We start from the raw sequence: 27,515 nt of genomic DNA, 5'->3' as shown, positions 1-27,515 counted from the left end.
CACCACTGGACTGGACCACTTGCTGTTTGAGGGCTCAATAACCCCTAACTGCAACATCTTGGAGACCTCCTCCTTTATGCTGACTCTCACCTTGTAGGACAATCAGTAGATTTTAGTCTTCTCTGGTGTGCTATCCTCAGTGACAATATCATGGGTACACAATTTACTGAGTCCTGGGGTAAGGAAGAATAAAGAGGCAATCTGGCGAAAACTGGCAGTTGTCTCTATGTTTTTCTAGGGTCAGTGTGGGAGAGAGGCTGACACCGTCCACTGACCCATCATGAGCATTGAAAGAAAGGTGGTCGGGAGAGGTTCACTCTTCCCCTCTACTCCATCCTCCGTGTCCAGGAGCATCGTTAGCTCAGACCTCTCAAAGTGGAGTTCGAGGTGACTGACATGCAAAACCCTTAAAGGGTTTCTCTGAGTTTTGAGGTCCACCAGGTAAGTGACCTCACTCTTGATTTCAATCACCTCATAGGGCCTACACCAACAGTCTCGTAAGACCCTGGGCTCTAGGGGCTCCATTACCCACATTCCCCTGGACTAACCTTATGGTCAAAACACTGTTTAATTACCTCCTGGCTGGTTTCAAGATTCGCCTTAGCTTGCTTCCAAAAGCACTTGTACTGGTTCCAAGGTATCAGCATGTAACTGAACACATACTGGGCAATCCTCCTGGAAGCATGTTGCCACCCCACCCCACCTTGACTAAACTGAGACATCCTCACAACGGGTGCCAATACAGGAGTTAAAAAAAGGCTGAAGTTGACCCACTCATGAGCCAACTTCCAGTATGCAAACAATAGGCATGGCAAAATCATATCCCACTTCCGCCTCATGGACTCTGACAGACCCATGATCATGCCTTTAATGGTCTTGTTGAACCTCTCAACAAGCCCATTGGTTTGATGGTGATAAGAGAACTTGTAGTTTATACATACAAAAAAGGGAGAGGAGGGCCCAAGGGGATGTTTAGAGACCACTCACTGCTACGTCCCCCAACTAATCAATACACAGAAAAAAGTAGCAGTGGGTCAATTGAAACAGTTAGTTCCCAATATATGTCTGAGAAAAGAAACGCCCCAGCATGGAGAAACCCGTGAAGTGACACTATCCCAAAGTGAGTATCTTTCCAGTGTTGAAAAAATACCCATCAGTTGTCGATCCTGAACGCCCTATTCATCATCTGGGTTCCTTCACACCGGGAAGGTAGGTGTTTTTTTTAGAAAATCACCATCAGTTTGTATTTAGACAACAGAACCCAAAATGTGTTAGTGCATCTTAGGGTGTGAGGGGGCAACTGTAGAGCAGTGCTAGTGAAAAGGTGAAAAAAAGGGTGAAAAGTGATATGTACACTAAAATTGGGTCGTAGAAAGGATAACAAACTTTATTAAACACCTTAAGACTCCCAAATCAATAAAATGCGTGTGATAATAGTGGCTTGAACATATAACCACTACTCATTCTATACGGTCAACATGTTTCTGCAGACTTGAAAATGGACCCTGATCGGTGTCCTGCTGCATTCTTCAGGACCATAATCGCGACTGCCCGTTAAAAAAGGTGAAAGGAAGAATATCACCTGGGTATTTTAGTAGCTCTTCATTCTCCTTGCTTTCCAGATCACAAGAAGGCGAGACGTCCAGACAGACATATAAAGGAAGACAAACAACCACAAAACAGAAAATGAATTGGGTAGCACATCCATTAATCATATGCATCAATGATCATCTTAAAAGTAGATCCCATGTCATGGTTGACACACACACTATCAACACTGTACAGTGGCTGCTCTCACTTACCCAAATGAAAGGAGAGAAATGCTCCACCTCACCTGGCCTCAGCTCAGGTAAATGGAGCCCCGCACTAGTGAGCAAAGAAAAGAAATTATAAAAGGTTACTGGACATGTCAGAAAACTGACTTCATTACCCCACCTTAGTCCAAGCACTCACATCAGTACCCATTTGAAAATCAGATTGTTATCAAGTTTAAGGCGCCTTAATGAAGCGTCTAGCATGTCTCATATATTTTGGAAAACATGCATCTGCCGATTTTTCATATCGCTAGTGATTGCGAGTCTGCCGATATCTAATAACGCCCTCCCTCGCAACCTTGCACCATAATTAATTAAAAAGCGGCACAATTGTCTCTTGTGAGACAGAGTATTGTTAGTCAGACCAAAGCGCCCCGATCGTTATGCCCAGGATTTCACAAGTTGTTTCTCTTGTGAAAAATCGGCAGATGCATGTTTTCCAAAATATATGAGACATGCTAGACGCTTCATTAAGGCGCCTTAAACTTGATAACAATCTGATTTTCAAATGCGTACTGATGTGAGTGCTTGGACTAAGGTGGGGTAATGAAGTCAGTTTTCTGACATGTCCAGTAACCTTTTATAATTTCTTTTCTTTGCTCACTAGTGCGGGGCTCCATTTACCTGAGCTGAGGCCAGGTGAGGTGGAGCATTTTTCTCCTTTCATTTGGGTAAGTGAGAGCAGCCACTGTACAGTGTTGATAGTGTGTGTGTCAACCATGACATGGGATCTACTTTTAAGATGATCATTGATGCATATGATTAATGGATGTGCTACCCAATTCATTTTCTGTTTTGTGGTTGTTTGTCTTCCTTTATATGTCTGTCTGGACGTCTCGCCTTCTTGTGATCTGGAAAGCAAGGAGAATGAAGAGCTACTAAAATACCCAGGTGATATTCTTCCTTTCACCTTTTTTAACGGGCAGTCGCGATTATGATCCTGAAGAATGCAGCAGGACACCGATCAGGGTCCATTTTCAAGTCTGCAGAAACATGTTGACCGTATAGAATGAGTAGTGGTTATATGTTCAAGCCACTATTATCGCACGCATTTTATTGATTTGGGAGTCTTAAGGTGTTTAATAAAGTTTGTTATCCTTTCTACGACCCAATTTTAGTGTACATATCACTTTTCACCCTTTTTTTCACCTTTTCACTAGCACTGCTCTACAGTTGCCCCCTCACACCCTAAGATGCACTAACACATTTTGGGTTCTGTTGTCTAAATACAAACTGATGGTGATTTTCTAAAAAAAACACCTACCTTCCCGGTGTGAAGGAACCCAGATGATGAATAGGGCGTTCAGGATCGACAACTGATGGGTATTTTTTCAACACTGGAAAGATACTCACTTTGGGATAGTGTCACTTCACGGGTTTCTCCATGCTGGGGCGTTTCTTTTCTCAGACATATATTGGGAACTAACTGTTTCAATTGTCCCACTGCTACTTTTTTCTGTGTATTAACTTGTAGTTTATCCCACACTCCTTCCACCGTGGAACCCTGATAGGAAGTTGGTAATACCTCCTTGGGGAACCCCACATGGGTAAAGATCCCCATCAGTGCCCTGGCCACTGCAGGTGCAGTCACTGTTCTCATAGAAATAGCCTCCGAGGACCGGGTGGCATGACGCACCAGGACAAGGTTGAACCTGTTGCCTAAAGTTGTCTAGGGGTACAAAGGCCATACAATGTCGATGCCCACCCTCTCAAAGGGGGTGCCAATAGTAGTAAATGGTTACAGGGGAGTCCTGCACTTTCCTCCTGACTAGCCACTGGCCTGGCAGATAGGGCAGGACCTGCAGAAAGCATATGGTCCCTCATCATTTGAGACCATTAAACGTGGGTACCAAGTCTGTCACAGGTCTTGTCCTGCCCAGATGACCTGCCAGTTGTATATCATGAGCCCACTCCAGTTGGAAGGTCCTGTAGCACTGGGGAACAGCTAACAAACATGTTCCCCCAGATTTAGTAACCTTAGGATTGCTATACAGGAGACCATTCTCCCAGTAAATCAGGTGATCACCCGAGCTGTCACCAGCTGCCTAGGCCTTGGCCTGATACGGTAGGACCACAAGAGCAAGGCACTCCATCTGAGCCTTGCAGAACTCATCCCTATTTGGACCCCCTTCCTGCTGCCAGTTGGCCAGCTCAGGTAGGTTTACCAGGATGGCAACATGCTGCCCTGTAGGCTTCAGGGTGCCCCCCCCTCAGGTTCAGCTTCCTCCCAGACCATGGGAGTTTGAGGAGCGGGTTTCCCACACCCATTGACCTTCCTCTTTTTGGCAGGCACCTGGGTCATTATTCCAGGCTCCAGGTCCTCCCGAATAACCTCTTGTGTGCACTTGTAACAACAAGAGAGGAAGGAACTGACTCAACGCTCCTACTCCCCTCAAGAGAAATAAAAAAAAAACAACTAAGAAGCAGCATGCCAAAGAAAATTAAAGAGCACGCATGTAACGATATCCACAGTCCAGGGTCAACTGTGAGAGAAACCTCATTAGGTTGTTCAGAAAGCCCTCACTCACCAACCTAGTTGGTGACATGCTTCATCATCGGGCCCCACCAGGAGTGGCCAAATGCCACCCTAGTGTGCTGCAATGCCAGGTTACTGTGGAGCTGTTTTTTTGATGTGTGAAGTGTGAATATAGTGATTTAAAAATGTCCCAATTGTGTCAAAAAAGTTCAGATTTATCCTTTATGTGAGGACCTCACATAACGGATAAATCTGGACTTTTAATTTTGGTCCTTTATCCTCCTTCTCTGTTTTTATATATGTCCGATTGGCAAAACTAATAAAACTTTTTTTGACACAATTGGGACATTTTTAAATCACTATATTCAAATTGTACAGCCCCTGATAATCGTTTACTTAATTTCTCTTCACCGAACTATCCAGTGCCCTGGAAAAGGAGTCTGCATAATCCACCCAGGCCTTTAGGCAAATATCTGACAGTATGTAAACATCTGTCTGTGCTTCTATAGGGTCAGACCATACTTCCCAAAAAGGGCTACTTTCCTGGGGGATACCTTATCCTGTCTCCCTTCTCTAGGGCCAGTTGGGGGTCCCTCCCTTCACTAGGGAGATGCCTCAACAGACTAGACCCCAAGCCTCCTCAGGGATCTAATATATCTGTAAGGACATTTCATAAGCTTCAAACCACTTGTCACTATTGCCTTCCATAGCAAAGTTAGGCAACAGACCTTAAGGGCAGAGGGCACTTCAGATAAGCTCTCATCATCAATGTTGGGTCCTGTAGATTGCCTCACCATCACCTCCCGCTTCCTCATGCGCTTTTCTTCCTCCAACAGAAGCTTTTTCGCAGCTAACGCCACCTCAGCCTTGGAACTTCTCCACCTCTAGCTTTAACTTGACCAGCTCTAACTTTAGCTTTCTTTCCTCCCTCTTGTCCTCCAATTCATCTGGGGTCAGGCCCCTGAAAAGGCACACTGCTCCCTGAACAGGTAGGGATTTCCAACCCTGGTAGCATGTTTCCCCTCCTCAGCAGGCTGCATTCCAAGCTCCTCCTGCGATGATCTCTTCTCATCATATTCTCTTCCTTAGTCATCTGTTGGTGACTGGTGGGCATCTTCCCAAGCCCTCAATGACTTTTGGAGCTTCCCCTTCCTGGAGCTCCTTTTGGAGGCTGCTCCCTCTCCTGGCAAACCTCCATGAGGTCAGTGTAGCTCTCCAGGTTGGCAAGCTCAAACTCCTTGCTTGCAGCTCTGGCCACAGACACAAACAGTCAGGTAGAGTAGGAATGAATTTAACAAACAAAAAGCAAATAGGCCAGGCAGGGAGAATTTAACACTTGAATTAGTCTAAGATATGGGATGGTAGTGTGTACTAAATCACTGTATGGCATTGCAAGTCCTATCCTCACCACTGATCACCAATGTGAGAAAGTGGGTTATTGGTTGACTGGGGTGACTGGGGTGTGAGCCATACCGCATACAGCAACCTTAATCCTTGTCAAGGTAAGGAACAAGCAAATCCCAAGTTAACCTTTGCTCACCTCCTGGTACCTTGGCACAGAGCAGTCAGGCTTAACTTAGAGGCAATGGGTAAAGTATTTGTGCAACACTTCAAACAGTAAAACTGAGAAAACACCGCACAGAAAGATCCCACACCAGGTTAGACAAATAAAGCAAAATGCAATTAATAAAACATTTAATAAGTGGAACCAGAGTTAAGTGAAAGCTAGTGCCTATAAGCATAAAGTGCCAACTGGGGATATTTGGGCGCACTCACCAGGTCAAATTCAAAAGTTCAGAGTAACCACGAATGGAGTGCAGGTTGCATACAGTCCCAGATTAGTCCTACTAAAGGTTTACCTTCTCAAGCTTTGTGCCAATAGTCCCTTTCACATTGGAGAGGGCAGCGAGTAGTAAGGAGAGCATTGCGGGCGGCTGTCAGTATGGCACGAAAAACAGGCTGGGAGTCATGGACGGGCGGGCTGGAGCTTCGTGTTGGCGGTCCTCTTCAGACTGTCGATTCTGCTTTGTGGAGAGATGGGCTACTGCTTGTTTTCAATGCAAGCAGCATGGTCTTGGTACGAATGGGCCCATTCATGGTCACAAAGAGCCCAAAAGCTTGATGTAAAGGGCCCATGGGTCATACCAATGGCCCAGGACCTGAGAGGTACTATTTGGGGGTCAGGAACGTGCTGTATCTGGGTCCAGGAGCTGTATGTGGAGGCTCTTATGCCCCTGATACTCAGAGCAGGAGGCCAGCAGACTAGCCCTTGTAGTCACTCTGGGGTCCTGGGTTCAAGATGAAGTTGCAGGTCCAGTTCTTCTTCTTCTGGCAAGAGGGCATCAGGTCAGCACAGCAGGGCAGCAGTAGCTTTGCAGCAGCAGGCCAGTATATTGACTGTCCTAGTAGCAGCACAGCAGTCCTCCTTCCTGGCAGAGTATCCACAGTCTCAGAAGTGTACTGAAATGGTGGTGTCTAAGGCCCAATATGTATTCACAGTTGTGCCTTTGAAGTGGGGAGAAGCATCTAGAGACTTGCCCTTGTAGTGCACAGGTGCCCTGCCTTCATGGCCCTGGCTCCAAACTAACTACAGGAGCTATGTGCCCTTTATGTGGAGACAAGACAGACCCTATTCATGTAGAAGTGGGCCTGGTCCCATCTCCTCCCTCCCATCCTGTCAGTGATGGCCCATCCAGTCACACCAAAGCTCCCCTTTGTGTCTGGCTGTTGAGGAGGCATACACAAAGCCCAACTGTAATTTAAAATCTGACTCCACCATAAGTTAGGATTTTAATTTGTGATTCTAGAGACACCAATTATGAAGGATTTACCGGTTCTAATTTGGTAATTACACTTATAAAATGTAATAAAGGTAATTCCAATCTCATCCTATTGGAGTGGTAGGCCTTGTAGCAGTGAAAAACAAGCGTATACAATTTTAACTACCAGGGCATGTAAGTCTTAAAAGTGCATGTCCAACGTTTTTAAATGCATCGCACCCTGCCCTCGGGGCTGTCCAGGGCCTACTTAGGGGTGACAATCATATGTATTAAAAAGAAACGTTTGAGCCTGGTAAAAGGTTTCGTTTGCCAGGTCGACATGGCAGTTTAAAAACTGCCCACACAAGTTCTGCAATGGCAGGCCTGAGACGTGTTTAAGGGGTACTTAAATGGGTAGCACAATGAGTGCTGCAGGCCCACTAGTAGCATTTAATTTACAGGCTATGTGCACCTGTGGTGTCACTTTACTAGTGACCTAAAAGTAAAAAAATATGCTAATTGGGTATAAGCATTGTTACCATGTTTTAGGGAAAGAGCACAAGCACTTTAGCACTGGTTAGCAGTGGTAAAGTGTGCAAACTCCTAAGGCCAGCAAACACAAAGTCTGCAAAAACAGGAGATCTGAAGGCCAAACATTAAGGGAAAACCACGCGAAGGATGCCAGGTCTAACACTCTACTTTTTGGCATATATCCCTCTTCCACACAACTTTAAATAAGGCCCATAATCTGGGGCATAACACTGAATATCCCCTGAAGTCCCTGGTCCAATTGCTGCTCTGTAATTTCACCTCACAAAGGAAGAATTGGGAGTCTCAACAATGCTGTCATCCTTCAGAAAGATCTCCCTCTCCCAACCCAGTAAACAATTGCAATGTTAGTCATCTGCCTCTCACTCCTTATGTTCATTCCACTAGTCAAAAGATTCATAAATGCTTTGCTATCTATTTGGGAAACTTCCCAAAAATGAACACCTGCAACTATCGACTCAAACCTGAATAAAAATGTGTTTTGAGGAACTTTGACAAACTACTGATTTAGCTCAGGCCTATGCTGAGTGTCTTAAATACTCATCCTGCTGGGTTTGTAGTGAATTACTTTGTCAATATCACTCAGGTTTCCAGCTGGGGTGTGAGAATGGATCCATGCTTCTTATCCAAAGGGAAATTACTTGCTGCCAGGTCGTGTTTTAAAGACTTGCTCCCTCACCCATCCCCTTATCAACATCTCCCTTTTTATAAATGGATATGTGACAGTAATCAACATTCCTACCACCAGCCCACAAGTTCTAGTTTCTCCTCTGTGAGGCTTGATCTAAAAAGGACGGAAGACCGCTTGGGTTTGTAAAACTCACATGGACACACATCCTATGAAATAATCTAAAATGATTGCCTAATAAACTCTGGACAATTAGGCATGTGTTGAATATTCTGCCCTGATTTGTCTCTCAGACACTCCAAAAGTCATGCAGGAAGACATTAGACTCCATGAAATAGAGATTATTTAGGATTCTTGACCTTCACCCACCATGGAGTGGCATGCATCATCACCCAGTAGACTCACCTTCATAATAAGCGAGTTCTTGTAGCGGAACTGATTAAGAGAGGCCAAGATCTAGTTAAGATAAATGAAGAGAACATCTACACTGTCTCCAAACCATTTAAAGACAGTGAGGGTGATGCAGTATTTATTTATTTATTTATTTATTTAATTTGTATGGCGCGTTATAACCACAGGGGTCTCTAAGCGCGTATCAAAGGGGAGAATTAAATGTACTTCATGGTGAAGTATGATAAGTCTTTATTATGGTCACCAGAAAGAAATTTCAAACAGCAGAGGAGTCTATTCTACCATAACAAAAATAGCATGTTTCAGCCTTTCGGGCTTTTTTCAAGGACCTTCATACCTAGATACACTCTCAGCAAGACTACCTTACAATGTGTGGTTATTTACAGGTAAGTGTAGTATGAGATGTGTCTGGTAATGTAAATTAACAGAAAAGAGGAAATACTAGACAAGATTAACCCCTTTCAATTTGAAAGGAAAGGACTACTCTCCTCATTCAGAGAAGAATCTGACTACCTGTCTATTATGGTTCTATGATGGACTGAGTTCACTGAACTTTGATAGGAACTATTCAGCTTCTGAACCTAAGCTTCACCACCACTGGCTTCATGGCCTATTTTCTTTAGCATGAGCCGGCAGTTTGCACATTCTTTCAGTTAAGCCGTGCAATTTGTAAGAGAGTCCTCTGATGTTGATATTTAAGCAGCTTTGTTTCCACCAGTGTGAACTGAAATTCATATGATAAATATTATCCTTAACATTCCTGTTCAAGTCTGCTTGAGACCTATAAATTGGTCCATAAAATTGGGATTCAGACGTAGTGGAGGATAAATGATTGCTGAGTAGACAATGACGAAAGTGGATTGACAAACAGGGAGGCATTTTATATATCAGATAAGCAGTGGCCATCCTGTGCAGATAGTTAAACACTAAACAGGAATTATTAAAGGGGATTCAATTGGTAATAAGGAGCCAAACTAACAGGGGCAGTTCCTCCATTTGATCAGAGGCGCGTTGCCCCTCAAAGAAAAGCCCCAAGGGCAGAGCTGATAAACAAAATGGTTGGTTATTTATTACCATTTTATTTTTTTGCAACCATCCTTTCCCAAACGGAGTGTCAGGATGGGCAAGGGCATTGCTGCTGAGTTGCAGCAGGGAGATGTGTGCTCAAGTTTACAAGACGCATGTCTCTTTGGCAGGCCACCTTGCGACGGCCAGCCACACATGCACAGTTTGAACCTACCTAACTCAAAGCAAAAGCCTCCAGTGATTTTGTGGGAGCTGATAGAGGCTGCTCCGACCAATCCTGGCACTGTTCTAATGATGAGAGCAGAACCAGGATTGGCTTTAGAGTGTGGAGTCCGCCTGCCTCGAGGAAAGAAGACCATAGAGGAGGAGGTCACGCTTGCAGGTAAGTACCATCAATGTGATTTAAGTTTTTTAATGTCTCACCCACTTCACCACCCTTGGGACAAGTCAGCCGCCACTGCAAACTAAGCTTCTTCAGGCAGTCGAGACATAATCTTTCCTATCAAAGTCATTGATGTTCTTACTTCAACCACAATAAAGGACATTGAAATAGCCCATCCAGGCATCTATTACCTCCCCAATCACAAGACAGCAATTATTTTCAGCGAGTATTGAAAGAATATGCTTCAGTCGGTTAAGATGGGATGTATGTAGTTACAAAGCATACTTTTACAACGCATACCTTTACAACCCAGTTTTTTACACCACAACATCCATTACAACGCATTCCATTACAACGCATGCCATTACAACGAATTCTTTAAAACTACCTTTACAACGCATTCCACTACAACGCATACTACATTTACAACGCATACCATTACAACGCATACCATTACATTGCATGTATGGTAAGTATTTGATAGTGTAGGGGTAAAAATTACTATTCTAACTACAGGGGGTGCAACAGTAGGGTAAGTATTGGATAGTGTAGGGTTAAAAATTACTATTCTAACTCCAGGGGGTGCAACAGTAGGGTAAGTGTTGGATAGTGTAGGTATGCGTTGTAATGGTATGCGTTGTAATGACTGCGTTGTAATGACATGCGTTGTAGTGGTAAGCGTTGTAGTGACATGCGTTGTAATGGTTGCGTTGTAATGGCATGTGTTGTTATGGATGTTGCGGTGTAAAAGTTTAGTTGTAAAGGTAGTGCGTTGTAAAAGTTGCGTTGTAAATGTTGTTTCCCGTTAAGATGATCGTCGCAGTTTTTGATTCATGAGTTTACATATAGAGCATATAAAGCTGATGAATCTATGATGATGCCCAGGTTCTTGATGTAACAGGCTGATGGGATGTGTAGTCCAAACTTCCATCCTCTAAGTAGTAATAGGTTCGAAGAGAAGCTATTTCAAGATTGCTCTTCAGTGACCACATAGCCCATAGCCTATTATATTTGATGTTCTTAACATCAGCTGCCACATGTATGCAGATCCATATTCTATATCAACCGGTTGGGTGATATGAGCTTTACCACCAAGTGACTAAGTACCTGAAAGAAGTTCAGTACTGGATGTGCGAAACTGGCTTAATCTGAGCTGACAGAGCGCATACATCCTTCGGACAAGGCCAGAAAACCCAATACCTCTTTCATTCACCTATAATAACTCAGTTATTCAGTCCATAAAGAAGTAACGGAAGGTACACAATTTGGATGAAAGGATTTCTGCTTTACCTGCACATTAATGATCCATTTACTTATATCACATATACCTGATACAAGAGGGATCCTCCAACTTCAGTACTTCCCTCATTACAAACTGGCTTGGACCATATGTTGTTAGTATCTGAAGGAAACATTGCAGATATTTACTCGTCACATCAAGATTTAAGACTTACAGTCTTGAGTGAATCCAGTTGAAGTCGCTGGAATAAGATACAAACAAACAAATATTGGTAAAAAAGAAAAGAAAAGTATAGAGCTGTAAAATGTGCATCCTCGTGAAATGGAGTCACGTGTTACCCCTAACTAAATTTCCAATTTAGCCCCCATAAATTCAAAAAAGCCTCCAGTTGTGGTCTACATCAATAGTGCGACAGGTCCACCGTATACGCAGATGACAACTGTCTCTGGGTCATAAGGGACACTCGTGACCAGTCCTGATGTTTTAACTGATGACATTGAGCATGCTGGGACTTGAAGAAGAACAAGGATGCAAACCACTGTGCTGACGGAAACTAGAAATTGCAACCACTCATGATCATGACCTGGGACATGTAGACAGCTCCTTATTTCCCTCACTATTCATTGGTATTTTCAGCTGAGCATTGAGGAGAGAAGTCTTGTGCATATGAAAAATTCTCCCTACAGAAGTTAAATTTTTCCATAATACAGAGGAATAACAAATAACACAAGCATTGGCACAGCCAATAGGTCTGAACGCAGAAAACAGAAACTTTTGTTAAATTATTTTTTCAAACAAATTCAATAGACATTAAAATCTAAAGTAGTCAGTCAATAAACTTTATTCTGTCATAATAAATATGAATCATAAGGGGGCGTGGCTAGCGCCCGCAGGAGATGGCGGTGTCTTCGTGACTCTCCCGGGAGGCGGCGGTGTCGGAGTGCTTGGCATGACTCCTTCCTTTGGTTAGAGATGCCAAAACACGGGAGTAGCTGTGGGAAGGATTGAAGAGTCGAAGCGACCCCTTTGCTGGTGATTATGAGGCCCAGACTGTCTGTTTATATACCTCGAACATCTAACGGAGCCTGGTGAGGTTGTGGACGCCATTTCCCGGACCCCGCTGACGGAGCCTCGCTCCTAGCGTTAGTTCGTTTAGCGTTTGCCTGCTGCATTCAGCTTCTCCTGTGCCGCTTTCCTCCGGCCCTAGTGCTTTAATGGCCTTATTTTGTTGACAAGACTCATTCTGCATGCGCAGCTCTTGAATCGTCATAAGACGCATTAAGCTGACATCTGAGGAGATGCGGCCGGCATTTTACGAGTCCCGCTGACGGAGCTCGGCTCCTAGTGGTATCTCGGATCCACTGTTTAGGGCTGCGCGCTCTGCCAACTTTACCCTACATTCATTGCTGCATCTCAAATTGATGTTCCCTTCTGCCATATGCGGCCATATGTTTAGTTTCCTACGCTGTGCATCTTTTCAATAAGCAGATGCCGCCATTCCTTATCTCTTCACCACGACAGCCTGCTTTAAAGCGCAGCTCCTGACATCTGCATGAGGAGATTGTTTATTCATTATTTATCATTTATTTAGCACTGCTTCAGGCCTCAGCTGGTTTTATGCTGATGTTTTATTCCAGCTATAGCCCTAATGGTTAAATGTGCATTGGCATGCGTTTGCTGCTTATCTTCCATCTTCTCACCTGAACTTTTGGCGCCTTATATCTCCTATTCATTCAAGATGGCGCTCTGTTATTATTTCATGCTTCATTGACTTTTAATCCAGTGAACTTTTTATTATGTTTATCGTAGGCTATGTATTGCATTATTTACTGCACTCAGGCCTTTATACAATGTCTTTTTGAGCATCTGTGCACATGTTTTTCCTTGCCACCTTTTTGAAGTGGTTGGTTTGTGCAGTGAACGTTCGCACTTTGCCTTATTATTACATCATGTTGTGTTTTACTGTGTTAATACTATGTGCATAGTAGGATTTTGAATTCACTATCTCTGCACCAGTGGCATTTGCATCTTTACTCCAACTTACTGTTTTATTATTATATTCCTCGCATGTCTCTTTAAGCTAGTATTTTGGTGCTACATTTACTTCCTTCAGCTTTTTGTACATATATACTGTTTTGTGAGAAGCGACATTTTGTTCTCTATCGCTTTAGAATTGTGCTTCTTTGAACTCGTTATTTCCTTGATGGGCAGGTTATCCAAGGACTTGCATAAAACTTCATCTGCCTCACTCAAATTCATAATCCATACGAGCTCCAGATATCAGTGCCTTACAATGGAGGATACGCTTGAGTCATCTTCTAAAAATCCATCGCCATCATCAAATCCGTCAATATCTTCAGCTACTAAAGGTACTGTGAAAAGGTTAAAAAAAGATCCTCCTTCTCCTCCAAAGCAGTCCAACATGGTCACCATGGATATCCTACTGGAGGAAATAAGGACGTTGCGCCCTTTCATTGACGAGACCAGAACCACATTCCAAACGCTCACGGAGAAATTGTTAAATGTAGATGGTCGTGTTATCCAATTGGAGCAGGAGGTTACTTCCTTGACTTCTTCTGTTTCTTAGATTGACCCGTTGTGTGCACAGGTTCTGGATATGCATAAGCAACTCAAAAATTTAGAAAACAGGAATAGAACGAATGACCGACGAATTTATGGTCTTCTGGAGGGAACAGAGGGGTCGGACCCCTTTGTGTTTTTCAAGACTTTCCTACCAAAAGTTCTTTCACTACCAGATAGCGCCACTCTCAATATACAGAGGGCGCACCATCTAGGCCCTCCTCCCAATGCAATGTCCACCTCGGCTGCTAGGAAACCTAGGGGCGTTATCATTTACTTCCTTGAATACACTGATTTGCTCAAAATTCTATCAGCTGCAAGAGCCATGAAGCAAATTATTTGGTCGGGCACTCCTCTTTTTTACTCTCAGGATTATGCCAAGGCTACCGCTAACAGACGCAAGGAGTTTTTGTCCCTACACCCTCAATTGCGCTCGCTTGGAGCACGTTTTGTTCTATTTCATCCCTGTCTTTTTAAGGTGACTCTCGACAACAGAACCACCACCTATGAGGACCCAATGAAGCTGAAGAGTTTTCTCTATTCCCATAGTTCTACTGCGATGGATGTTGCATCTACGTCTCACTCTACTTGATGTTCATTATTGTGATTCAAGGTTATGTCTACATGGATTTACTGCTTTTGATTGTTAGCTTCTAAACAATGCTTTATATTAACTACTATTTCTAATCTCTAGTTGTTAATGTTTTTCATATGATATTTTGTTTCCATTTCTATAGATCATTGCTTTGCGTGTTTTTCCCCCTCATTCCATTCCTGAAGTCTGCTAAGTCGCCTCTCCTTCCCGCTTTCCCTCACGAGTTTCGATCCCGTCATTGTTCTATGTGGCCTCGATCCTCCCTCCCCGTACATGTCCTGGATGTTCTGTAAGTCATATTTCTCCCTTCATATCTTTCTTCTATGCCTTTTTCTTTTCTTGCTTTTCTTCTCTTCCCGTCCCTTTGATCATATTCTTTTTTCGGCTTTTTCCACTTCTCTTATTTCTTCCTGGGCGCTTTCCTGTTCTCTCTCTTTTTCTCCTGTTTTCTTCTTTCTCTCGTATTTTCGGTCATTCGCTTTTTCATACGGTTTAATTGTTATTGATTACAGTTTTTATTCCATTGGTTATTATATTGAATGCTATTTTTTGCTTATACTTAGTTTTTTCCTCATGCAAAGATGCTGTATTCAGTATTTTACGTTTATCTTCACTTTAAGAGTTTTTTGCCGTTCATTCTTACTACATTATATAGATTGTCATGCATTCATTTTTGACTCTCTTATCTTGATATTTTGCCTTAACCAGCTTAGTATGTACTTTTTGTGTCCTGTTGAATGACTTTAAACATTGTTTCCTGGAACGTTAGAGGTTTGCACTCCCCCATAAAGAGGCAGAGAGTCTTAACACACCTAGAAAAGCTTAAAACGGACATTGCTCGTTTACAAGAATCACACCTCTCGCCCAAAGAATCTGTTAAACTAAAAAGAGGTTGGGTTGGGTTGGGGAGGTCTTCTTTTCCCCAGGCGACGGCAATCGTAATGGAGTTCTTATTTTATTTCATAAATCCCTCTCAGTCAAGATAGTCGCTAATTCAGCAGATCAATCAGGTAGATGGGTTTTGGTTAAATTTGTTGTGGATAATACCCCAGTTTCCCTTCTAAACATTTACGCCCCAACTACAGGGGACGCCTCTTTTTGGTCTCCTTTATCTCCTCACATTACCCACTACTATGAACACAATTTCATTTTGGTGGGAGACTGTAATTATGTTTTTGATCCTTTTTTAGATAGGCACTCCACCAGCACATACACTCCCCATAAGTCACATAAGTCCTTCAAACAACTCGTTAATCAATTTAAACTTATTGATGCTTGGAGACTATGCAATCCCACTCTTAGAGAGTATTCTTTTTTCTCTCCGCCTCACCAGACTCAATCTAGATTAGATTACTTTTTTATTTCACATCATCTTTCACAATCTTTGATTGCTTCTGACATTGGTTCTATTTTGATCTCGGATCACGCACCAGTTTCCATCCACCTCGATATTCTCCAGAAGCCAACCCTTACTAGGAAATGGCGCTTCAATAATTCCCTTCTTCTTGATTCTGATTTTGTTTCCTCCTTCATTGCCTTTTTTCATGACTTTTTTACTTAATGAATCCAACGAGGTATCCTTTCCTGTTGTGTGGGATGCTTTTAAGGCATCCGCTACAGATTTTATTATTGGATATGTCTCCCGCAAACGTAAGAAGGCAGAACAAATCACTAATGACCTTTTCTCCAAGATTAAGAAACTGGAACATTCTTACTTTGCTTCTAAGTCTAAGGATTGTTTGCATGAGCTCATAGCTACTAAATTACAATTTAACAAGGATACCACAAATAATGCTTCCAATATTTTATTGCGCTCTAGTGCTAAATTTTATGGGGGTCAAAATAAGGCCGGTAAACTATTGGCAAATTACTTGAAAGTCAAGAAAAATAGGACTAATATAGAAAGTATTTATGGTCAAGATTCTGTACTGAGACATAAAGATGATGACATCTTGAAAGAATTTCTTCAATTTTACAAAACATTGTATTCATCCGAATCGACTTCCTCGACCCAGGACATTTGCCAATTCTTTTCTGACATTGAGTCTCCTTTCACTACCCCTTCTGACCTTTCTTCATTAGAATCAGATCTAACTCAGAAAGAACTTCTTGGTGCTTTGAAACCTCTCAAAAAGGATAAGGCCCCAGGTCCAGATGGATTTACAGTGGAATTTTTTCTCCATTTCTCGTCATTACTTATCCCAAAATTACGTGCTCTTCTTTCCACTTTCATAGATTCCGGTTCTTCCTCAGGTTCCTTCTCCAATGCTCTCATATGTATTCTTCCCAAACCAGGCAAAGACCCACAGCACTGTAAAAACTATAGACCCATTTTCTTAGTCAATATTGACTACAAGATTTTTTCTAAGGCTTTGGCTCTCCATTTAGAATCCTTTTTACCGGACTTATTGGGGAGGGAACAGTCCGGTTTTGTCAAGGGTAGACTGGTTTCAGACAACACCAGATTATTCTTCGATATTCTCTCTAAAACTTCACATTCTTCTCACTCTCTTGCTTCAATAGCTTTAGACGCGGAAAAGGCTTTTGATAGAGTCGAGTGGTCGTATCTTTTCCAAACGTTGAAGTGGTTCGGTTTTGGCCCAAGAATTTCTACCCTCATTTCTCTCTTATATTCGCATCCCAGAGCTGCTATTGCGGCGAATGGTGGTGTTTCTTCTTATTTTTCCCTTGGTAGAGGGGTTCGTCAGGGGTGTCCTCTTTCGCCTTTCTTATTTAATCTCGCTTTAGAACCCTTCCTATTGCGTATTTGCCAAAATACTGTCATAAAGGGCTTCACGTTCCAGCAGTCCACAGTTAAAATGGCGGCTTATGCAGATGATGTTCTATTATTCTTGCCTGAGCCCACGACTTCGCTACCTGCTTTTTTGAATGAAGTCAATTAATTTGCCTCTGTCTCTGGTTACAAATTAAATAAAGATAAGTGCAAAATTTTACCCTTGACTAAATTTACTTATAAGTCGGATTTCACTACCTTGGGGTGCACATGGAACCCTAATTGTATCAAATATTTGGGTCTTCATTTTACTTCTAATCTCTCAGGTACGGTTTCACGTTGCATGGAAGATTGCTTGAAAAAAAGTGACGGACCTTACCACAAAGTGGCACCCTTTGTATTTATCTTGGTGGGGCAGATTGGATACCATCAAAATGATGCTTTCCCACTTGGTTTTATTCACAATTTCTAATATTCTGTTCTCTATTCCTTTATATAATTTCAAGAAAATTAACTCCATCTTATCTTCTTTCCTATGGGGGCGCAAAAAGGCTTGCATGTCTATATCTAAATTAACACATCCGAAGGCAGAGGGTTAACTTTCTGAATTTTTCCCTGTATCACAAATCCTTTCCATTGAACCAAGCATCGAAATGGATTGAGGATTCCTCCACATTCTCTCCCTTATGGACACCGCTAGAATTGGCATATATAACTCCCTTCTCTTTTCTAGAGTACCTCTCTTTTTCTCTTCCACCGCAATCTATTTCTACTCCGATTCTCAAATATACTTCTAAGATTCTACCATCCCCTTTAATTTCCCCCTTTTTTGATCAACCTATATGGCATAACTCATCGATTTTAATAAACAATAAACCATTCTTTTGGAAGTCTTGGAGAAATTGGGGTCTCATCTGGGTACATCAATTATTCCAGCAATCTTGTATTACTCCTTTTTCAGAAGCCGCTGCATCTTTTCATCTCCCTTCCTCTTTTCATGCTAGGTATCTCAAATTAACACAAGCACTTCAATTAGCATATGAGTCGCACATCACGTTGCCTTCCACATCACCTCAGGAATCTCCTATCATATCTCAAATTCGCACTTTACTTACTAGAGGTTCTAGGGCGTCCAAGATTTATTCTCTGCTACACGCACCGGCATTACCACGTGCAAAGACCAAAGTTGAAGAAGCATGGGAAGTGGACATGGGTTTCTCATGGCCTACTGCGATATGGGACAAGTTATGGGTTAAGTTACGGAAATCCTCCAGGGCTGCAAATACTACTCAGACTTTGTTTTTTATTTATAATCGACTCTTACTTTCCCCACTTATTCTTAGTAAAAGATACGCTGACCTGCCACATACAAGTTGGACCTGCTCTGCACCTCATGCAGATTTGCTACACCTGCTTTTTGATTGTACTCCGGTTCACACGTTTGGGTTAAGGTGTGGTCTCAAATTAATAATATTTTTTCTACCAAACACCCTTTCCTTAAATCTCACATACTTTTAGGTAGTATCTCCCCCGTATGGGATCACTGCCCTTTCAGCATAAAAATAATTGACCTACTTATTGCAGTAGCTTTTCAACAGTTTACTAAGGCTTGGAAGGATCTCACTAAACTCTCGTATCAGGCATGGTGGTACGCTATATGTTACAACCATAGGCTAGATACAACGTTTGTTTATCCACTCGCTTCGGCCCCAAAACGGAAACAGTTGTGGGATCCAGTTACCTCATTTTTTGATATATGTGCTCTCCACTCCCTGCCTCAAACTCCCTTTCAACAAGAAGTAGCTAAACCTCCATGAGTTCCCTTTGCTGCTTTATCTAATCTCTATTCACACAATTTCTACCATCCTTTTGTTTATCATATGTTAATAATTGTTGTATATTTCATTATTGCTGGTTATGTTTGCAGTTTATTCCCTTATGATTGATTATTTCACTTATTTTATTGTATAGTTTTCTCTTTGCATATTTATTTTTAATCTGTATAAGTTCAATATATGACTGTCAATAAACTATATCTGAAATAAAAAAAAAGAATTTTAAAAATATGAATCATAAAAGTAAAACACACACATATACTGTAAATCACAAATTGCTGATAAAAAAACATGCTAAAACAATTCATTTTCACGTTGGCATCCTTAGTAATACAGTGATCAAATAATAAGCTAATAAATAAACCGGGAAGATACCAAATATGACCCACAATAAATTTCAAAACAGGTAGATAAGAATAAAACCATTTAACCCCCACCAGTACATCTGAAAATTCTTAAGACCAAAGATCACATCGTTCAGAACCTACACAGGCATTTAACTCGGGGGCTTACCTATGCAATTTTCCAGCCTTAAGCACACACCTAAAAAAAATAGACAGAATCAACACAATTGATCTGAGGTCAAGGATTACAAGAAGTGGAGTACTTCTGTGCAGTGGCGAAGAAAATGTGTATCAAAGGGGCCAATAAGTCAGGGGCTATGATAAATGTGTAAAAAAGAATTTAAATTGAGCTTGTGAGCTTACCTAAGAAATTTCTTAGTCTTAATCACCAGCCTCAAGAAGGTATACACAGTCAACACTATTTCATCTGAGGCCAAGGATTGTAAAAAGTGCAGTGCTTCTGTGCATTGACAATAATTGTGAGGTAAAATAGCAATGAAAGGTAAAAATACCACTTTCTAAAAAGTGGCGTGCATATTAGCAATAAATATAGTAGCTATAAAATGACCCATTGCAAGAAACTTTTGAACATAAAACAGGAAATTAACTTGACCTACGATGCCTGGCTCGAGGCTAATATTAAGCAGATACGCACTGTGCAAGAGCAAAATGGGTCCCCCACATTGAGGAGAGCTAAAGGCTAAAGTAGGCTAACTCTTGGCTCATGCTGTCATCTGTGCTTGGGCGGAAGCAAGATGTGAGTGACAATTGACCAGACCAATGGATTAAGAGGGCTAATGGAAAGCCATATGCATATATACATATATATCTTTGTATTTCTTTTAGAAACATGAGGTTGCGAGACGCCTAAAGCTGTGTCTAAGCCAGACCTAAAAACTCTCAGTAAAATGTTTCTACAGTTTTACAATTAGGTAGATTGTAATTACTGACCTCAGTGAAGTACTACATTTTTCAGAAACCACAAATTTTAGAAAATGAATGAGCTATTAGTGGTTGTTTATATTAGGCGTCGGTATTAATCATTCTATTTTCACAGCACACGCAATGTGTGGGGAAATTAAAAGAAATCTTGCTCTGAACATGAGCTGAATCCTCTGGGGAGGAATGCTTCTTAAATGGCCGAAATCAATAGCTCCATTCCCGTTCGAATACATGGCGCTGACAACTTTAGGAACAGTTGATAGACTGTGTCAGTGGAGAAACTTGAAGCAAATAAATGGTTTGACCCTATTTCGCGTTCCCTGAAATTCATTTTTCAATATCTTGCAGAAGGCAGTCTGTTGAATTCCCCCGATACTGGCAATTCTTTTCTTGAAGGTCCCTCAGGCAGGAGAAGGCAGAGCAGAAACGGTTTCCTTTAAATTAAAAGTGTTTTGTGAATGCTGCTATATCTCTTGGTGGTATATGAAGATTGAGTCAGATAAAACGATAGTTTTTATCCTCTCATACTCTATTTTTCCCAGCATTTTTAGGTGTGAGGAGAGCCAGTATTACATTAATAGCAGGTTAGGCCTCTTGTCAGCAGCACAAGAGCGGCTTAGAAGCAGCTCTTTCAGCCACTGGCGTCTTTCTGTGAACTCTCGTCAGGCTTTGGCTTGTTGGATTGTCCTTCACCTTTGGAACTAGCCAATGGCAGTCAGTCAGTCAAAGCAAGCTTTATTCGATTGCATTTAAAATCATAAAAGCAACAAAACGACATATATTTAAAAAATTGATTACAATTTTAACAAAATTCATGAAGTCAAAAAACAATGGCATTTTGCGGATGTTAGGTTATGACTAGTCCACATGTAGTTTGTCTCTTTGAGTGCAAATGCACACATACACAATATTAACTGTCAGGCAGTTTACTGAATAGAGTGTCAGGGGAAGCAGCAAGGAGCCACTGTGTAAACCTGGACATGAAGTGGTGAATTTGTGGTTCACAATAGTTGTGTTTCTTACTACCCACCAAAATGCTGGAGTCAACAAACCTCTACTCCTCAAAACTCCAGACCATCCAGAATGCCACAGCCAGACTGGTGCTCGGCATCCCACAACAAGACCACATTACCCAGCACCTACGAGACCTCCACTGGCTCCCCGTTGAAAGGAGAGTGACTTTCAAGCTGCTCACTCACACCTACCAATCCCTCCACAATACGGGACCCCAATACCTGAATGAAAGAATCTCCTTCCACGCACCCAAGAGAAACGTCTGATCTGCCGACCTTGCCCTAGCCAAAATCCCTCTCATCCGCAGAGCCAGAACGGGAGGAAGAGCCTTCTCCTACATTGCGGCCAAGACCTGGAACAAACTCCCCCTCAGCATCAGAAGATCCCCCACACTGCAAGCATTCAGGAAGAGCCTCAAGACCTGGATCATCGAATGAGACGGAGCTGCTCGAAATCCTTCTCCCCAGTGCCTTGAGACCCTCATGGGTGAGTATTGCGCTTCACAAATCCCTGATTGATGCTATGTGGCCAGCTGCACTGGAAGAGGTCACCCAGTAGACCCAGATGCCAATGCATGGCATGCCCCACTCCATGCTAACTCTGCCATGGGGAGCACAAAGATAAAACTATAGATCTGCATTCGTAAATTTCTCCCATGCAACAAACCATGCCGTGCTTATATGGGCTGCTACTCAGGGGCAATGCCCCCCTTTCTAATACCTGCAGATGGGCTCTTTTCAAATGCCCACGGGAATGCCCTAGAAAGGTTTGAGATCTGCCCTGGAAGTAGAGCTCATGTTACTTCCTGGGGGGATGGTGGTGGTGGCTTCTGAGATCCCTGAGCTCCCTGAGAGAAATGCAGATCGACAGCCAAGTTGTCTGAAAGGAAGGCAGAGGGAATGTGGTGCTCTCATTCACTGCTGGCCGACTGCACTGCCCCGGGAATGAGGGAAGCAGACACTGAGAAGGAGGATGGGGTTCCTGGCAACCACCACTGTGGGGTCAACTATCCGCTGTGCAGAATGCTGACTCTGTGCCGAGTCACAAAACCCCATCCTCCTGACCCAACAAAGGCAACAGGGAGGGGATAGCATGCCCATTGCAGGTCCAAAGCAGGCAGAAAGTCACTGGGGACACTGACGAAGTTTGAGAGAGCGCAGCCCGAGGCCCTGGAGGGGTAAACCTCTGCATATAGAATGGGCCAGGTGACTTACTGAACTTCTGGATGTGGCTCAGACCCTTTACTGTCATGTGGCCCTCGTTTGGGCTATGTTTATTTCAGTTAGAACAAACCTTCCCTTCTGTGAGTTTGGCAGATCCCTTCTATAGAGTTGTCAAGCAGTCTTAACATGAGGACTAGACATCACCAGCATAGTCTGGCAAAGGTACAATAGTAGTAGCAATGCCTCACAGTTTGCCATATAGAAAATAAACACAAGAGGCTTAATACCTAGAAATGAAGCAGCTCAAACGTTCAACCAAGGTTTATAGCATAAGATTGCATCACATAGTTGGGTTGCACATTTATCAAAGGCAACATGGTAGCAACAAGACATTTGCATGATATCAAAGGGCAAACTGCGAACACTTTGCCGCGGGAGAGCAAACCAACAGGAGGCAACATGGTTGCTTGTTTTAGGAAGTACACCGACCACAATGCTTTGTCTTGCAGCTTTTGTATGAAGCTTGTCAGCCCCATATTCTGTTTCTGGTCCGACTTCCCATGTATTTTCAGCTTTTGGAACAAAGTCATCATTCACCACTTCAAACTTGTGGACAAAGTTTCCCAACTTACCACAATTTCTGAGACCCCCCCCCACTGGCCCCCCCACCTTCTCCAAGCACTGAGCAGTGGCCATCACACTGCTGTGCGGTGGCAGTTTAGGTGGCACCCATACTTGCATATATGTAGAGAAAACAGTCTGCTTTCCTGCTTGACCCTCATGTCCAGCAGGAAGGAAGTGCCACTGTTGCTGCTCTGCCTAAAAATATACTTGTACGCACTGTCAGGCTTACAGCATTGGGTGAAGAGAGAGCTTCAACATGCCCAACTCTGGTTTTCTGATCAGATATTCTCATCTGCAGATGCGCAGTATCAAGAGAAGAGCACCGGGAATGAAGGAAGACTATACTGACTGCACCCAGATTGCTGGTGCTTCATTTGATTGAAGAGTCTGCTCTGCTCACCCTCATATCTTCCACTGGTCATCAGACTCATGGTTATTGGCAGGACCAGTTTGAGATTGGAGGCAGCCATATGGCCAAGATGCTGCTGACTCACAGATAGATGACTGCCCTAGTAGTTTACTTGTGTTGTGTTCGGGATTCACTGTAGTTAGCAAGGCTGAAAAAATTGTCATAACTAGTCATTCTGAACTCTGTGTGAACAGGTGCTAGCGTGGGGATTGCAAATACATGGGGTACTCGTACCTGAGGCTTTTATGTATTGTTATTATTAGTATAGTTGTTATTAGAGGTTAAGATGAGCACAGCACAATCATTTAACTTTTAACATGGTCCATGAAGGTGCCATCCATGGGTGCCTTCCATAAAAATTCAGCTTATGGGTGCATTCTCAGGCAGATCAAATACAAGAGGATTTGTATTGATCGTTGGTTCAGGATTACTACTGAGGTCACCCTAAAGGTTTGCAGAAAGAAACACGAAAAACGGTTCTCTGACACCTCCAAAGATATGGCAGTACCAAAAGATCTTCAAACAACCACATAGGTAGTCATCATTTATCGATGATGCTGGTGAACGTCCAATACATCTTTTACAGGTGAATCGCTTCACTTATAATTGAATAAAAGCAGTGCTCGAGTCGGGGTACCACGCGGGTGGACGGCGTCCCCCCACTTATTTTACCGAGAGCTCAATAACTGGAGCAAATCGAGCCACACATTCACTCTTTGGCTTCTCTGGGGCGGGATCAGAGCTCATTCAGAACGCTCACGCGCTGGCTTCTCTGATGCAATCGCATCTAAGGGGTGAGCGAGGGGATGCAATGAGTCTGATGGTGCAAGCCACCTTTCGTGACGTCACTTCCTGTTGTGACATCAGCATACCCCCCACTTCTTTTTTTAGGACTTGTGCCCCGAAGAAAAGCGTCCACCTGCTGATTTACACATTAACCTTTCCTACTTCAAGACTTGTTGCCCCAGAGGTCTTTGAGATTAAATGTAACCCTATTAATAATACCTACTGGCCAACTCAAGCCATTTGCCACTTCAGAAAAAGGCCATGGTTATTTCTTGCTTCTGTGGCCATTTCCTAGGATTGGGGGAGTTATTTGTAGGTGATTGTAATCACAAAACAGATTAACTGATGTAAGATTGCCCTTCAGGGCTTTCCTTGACCTGTGCAGAAAGACAGCCTTGTCTTAAAAAATATGAACCAAACATTTTCTTTTTCAAATTTGTGATGCTTCAAGGGCCTTAAGTGATTTGGTAATCCATTTTTGTAATAAGGGACACGTTGGGGTGTTGAGACGCATACTTGGCTTGTCCTACATTCCAGAGTGAAAGAATTAGAAAGTTGGCCAAGGGTGTCAAGGTGCATTCTGCTGCTGCTCCCTAACGGCAGCACTTCAATTGCTTGAATAATGGCCAACAACAGTGGTGTTCAGGAGATTTTCACATGCCTTCATGCAGTGCATAATATTGACATAGTATACAGCACCTGAAGAGCACATAAAAGCAGATGTCCTCATACTCCGTGCATGTTACCATACGGCATTGGGAAATCTAAGTTTAGAAATTACTGATTTGAGCACAGTGCATCTCCACTTCCATTCATCCATCCTTCCATGGCTGTTGTGCACCTCACTTTCACACAATAGGATATTCATCACTTTCATGTGCATTATGACAGTGAGAGTAATACCACTTGTCATGTAGGGGTACATTTTAGGCGCTACCCATACTGGGTTACAGAGACATTGCCACATGCCCAATCTCTTCTCTCCGACATTGATGTGAACTGCTTTTGGTGTGAATTAGACTCTGTTTACTTCCACGATCTAGAGTTGGTTGTTTCCAATGTTTTCCATATTCACACCAGAGGCCACCAGCTCCTATTCGGTCATCCGAACTCCATATTTGTGGTTCTCTCTGTGTGACAAATTATGTTCTTGTCTTGTCTGAGTTATCCTTTCAAACAGAAGTTTTGAACAACATTATACCACAAAATGAGAACTTAAGGCATTAAGGGCCATATGTAGGTAAATCATGAATACTGATTCCTTAATACCGAATTTTACCGAATCGGTATTAAGGAATAGGAAAATGCGATGTAGAAAAAAATTCATTAAATTTTACCGATTCATTAAAAATCGGTAAAAAATACCAAATCGTAACGAATCGGTAAAAAAAAAAAATACTGAAAAACCAATACCGATTCGAAATTACCAAATTCATAACCGAATCGGTAAATACCGAATCGGTAATTCAAAATTTCGTATTTCCATGAATCAGCCAATCCTGAGTCACCCAATCACCTCCCAAACAGGAAGTGGCCACACCCAGGCAGCTGCACAGAACCTGGAGCTTACTGTGAGGCAGGCAGGTGAGCTGAGGAGCTAGGAGCAACAGAGCATCACAGCTACAAACCAAAAAAAAATAAAAAATAACTGCTTTGAAATGGCAAGCCAGGACAGGGAGAATGAGGGAAGTGAGAGGAAAAGAAAGCTGAAGTTCAGCGAAAAGGAACTGGAGGTACTGATCCAGGATGTGAGTCAGGACCATGACAGGCTTTTTGGTAAGCAGTCTCTCCATGTGCCTGAGTCTCAAAAGAGACAGATCTGGATTGGCATACAGGACAAAATAAATGCCATAGGTGTGACCCAGCGTACTATGGAGGACATCAAGAAGAGGTGGTACGACCTCAGGAAGACTGCGAAAGCAAGGATGGCAGAGAGGCAGAGGCAGGCTGGCAAAACTGGTGGAGGGAAGAACAGAGCACCAACACCACTGGAACTGATGGTGGAGTCCACCCTCCAGCCAGAGAGTGTGAGTGGCGTGGGAGACGCAGACAGCTCTGCCAGAGCAGCAAGGAAACAAGGTAAGACGCATGCCCAGCATGCTGGGCTACCCCCTCCCCAAACCCAATCCCCATAATGGCATAGGGGCTCCCACTCCACTCCATGTCTTACTCATTACCTGCTATGCATTGTGGGAGATGTAGTCCGAGGGAACTGATGTATAGGACAGTCAGGCTAGCAAACACAATAGCATTTGAAAGTAATAGGCAATCTCAGGACAATCACTGTGACCTGTAGGCATGATGTTTAATGTAATTCAAATGCAGACAGAGCAGTGAGTATATCTACATTTGTGTCATTACAGGTGAGACATCTCGCAGTGCTGCAGAGGGGAGCAGAGCAAAGACAGCCAGGCCAGAGGTGAGGCAACATGAAGAAGAAAGCATGCCTGCAGGGACCACAAGCTCCGCGCAACCACCACCACCAAATCCTCCATCACAGCCATCAGCACAGCGCCAGGGAATGCCGCCATCCCCTCATGCCCAGTCCCCACTGCGATGAACACCACCACCACAGTCAGGCAGGAGGCATGCCGTGGCCACCCTCCAGCAGATGGAGGAGTCTAAGGAGGAGGGCACAGGGGGCCAAAAGTCTCCAGTCCATGAGGGCGCCCACAGTACATCCAGATGCTGCAGGGCAAGGCCGGCCAGTCCTGAAGCATCCGAACAGGGTGAAAGTGTGTTTGCCGAACTGGAAGGCAACATGCTGAAGGTCAGGCACCTGCAATGGAGGGAGATGAGATCACTGCACAGGGAGGTGGCACCCACCAACAAACACATGCACAGGATGGAAAAGGGCATCAGTGCAATGGGAGACATGCATGGGGGAATGCAGAGAGTTTCAACCTCTGTGGGCAACCTCTGCAGCCAGTTGGAGCAGGATCGTCTTGGCAGGCGCAGGGAGAGGCAGAGGCTCCAGGCCTATACCAAGGCAGTGAACCGACTGGCCACTGCTACCTCACTGATGTGTCGCAGGTCCATCGCCATGCAGGAGGAAATGGTGCATTGTAGCAGGGATGTGGCCAGGGGCATGGTTACAATGACCTCTGCATTAGAGCTCCTGCAGAATGCGAAGGCGGCCACAATGGAAGGGGGGGGGGGGGGGGGACAGTGAGGAGGCTACCAGCCAGGGTAGCATTACACCCT

This window comes from Lissotriton vulgaris, unplaced genomic scaffold, assembly GCF_964263255.1.
Source record: "Lissotriton vulgaris unplaced genomic scaffold, aLisVul1.2 SCAFFOLD_775, whole genome shotgun sequence".
Classification (NCBI taxonomy): domain Eukaryota; kingdom Metazoa; phylum Chordata; class Amphibia; order Caudata; family Salamandridae; genus Lissotriton; species Lissotriton vulgaris.
Note: the sequence above shows the minus strand (reverse complement) of the source record.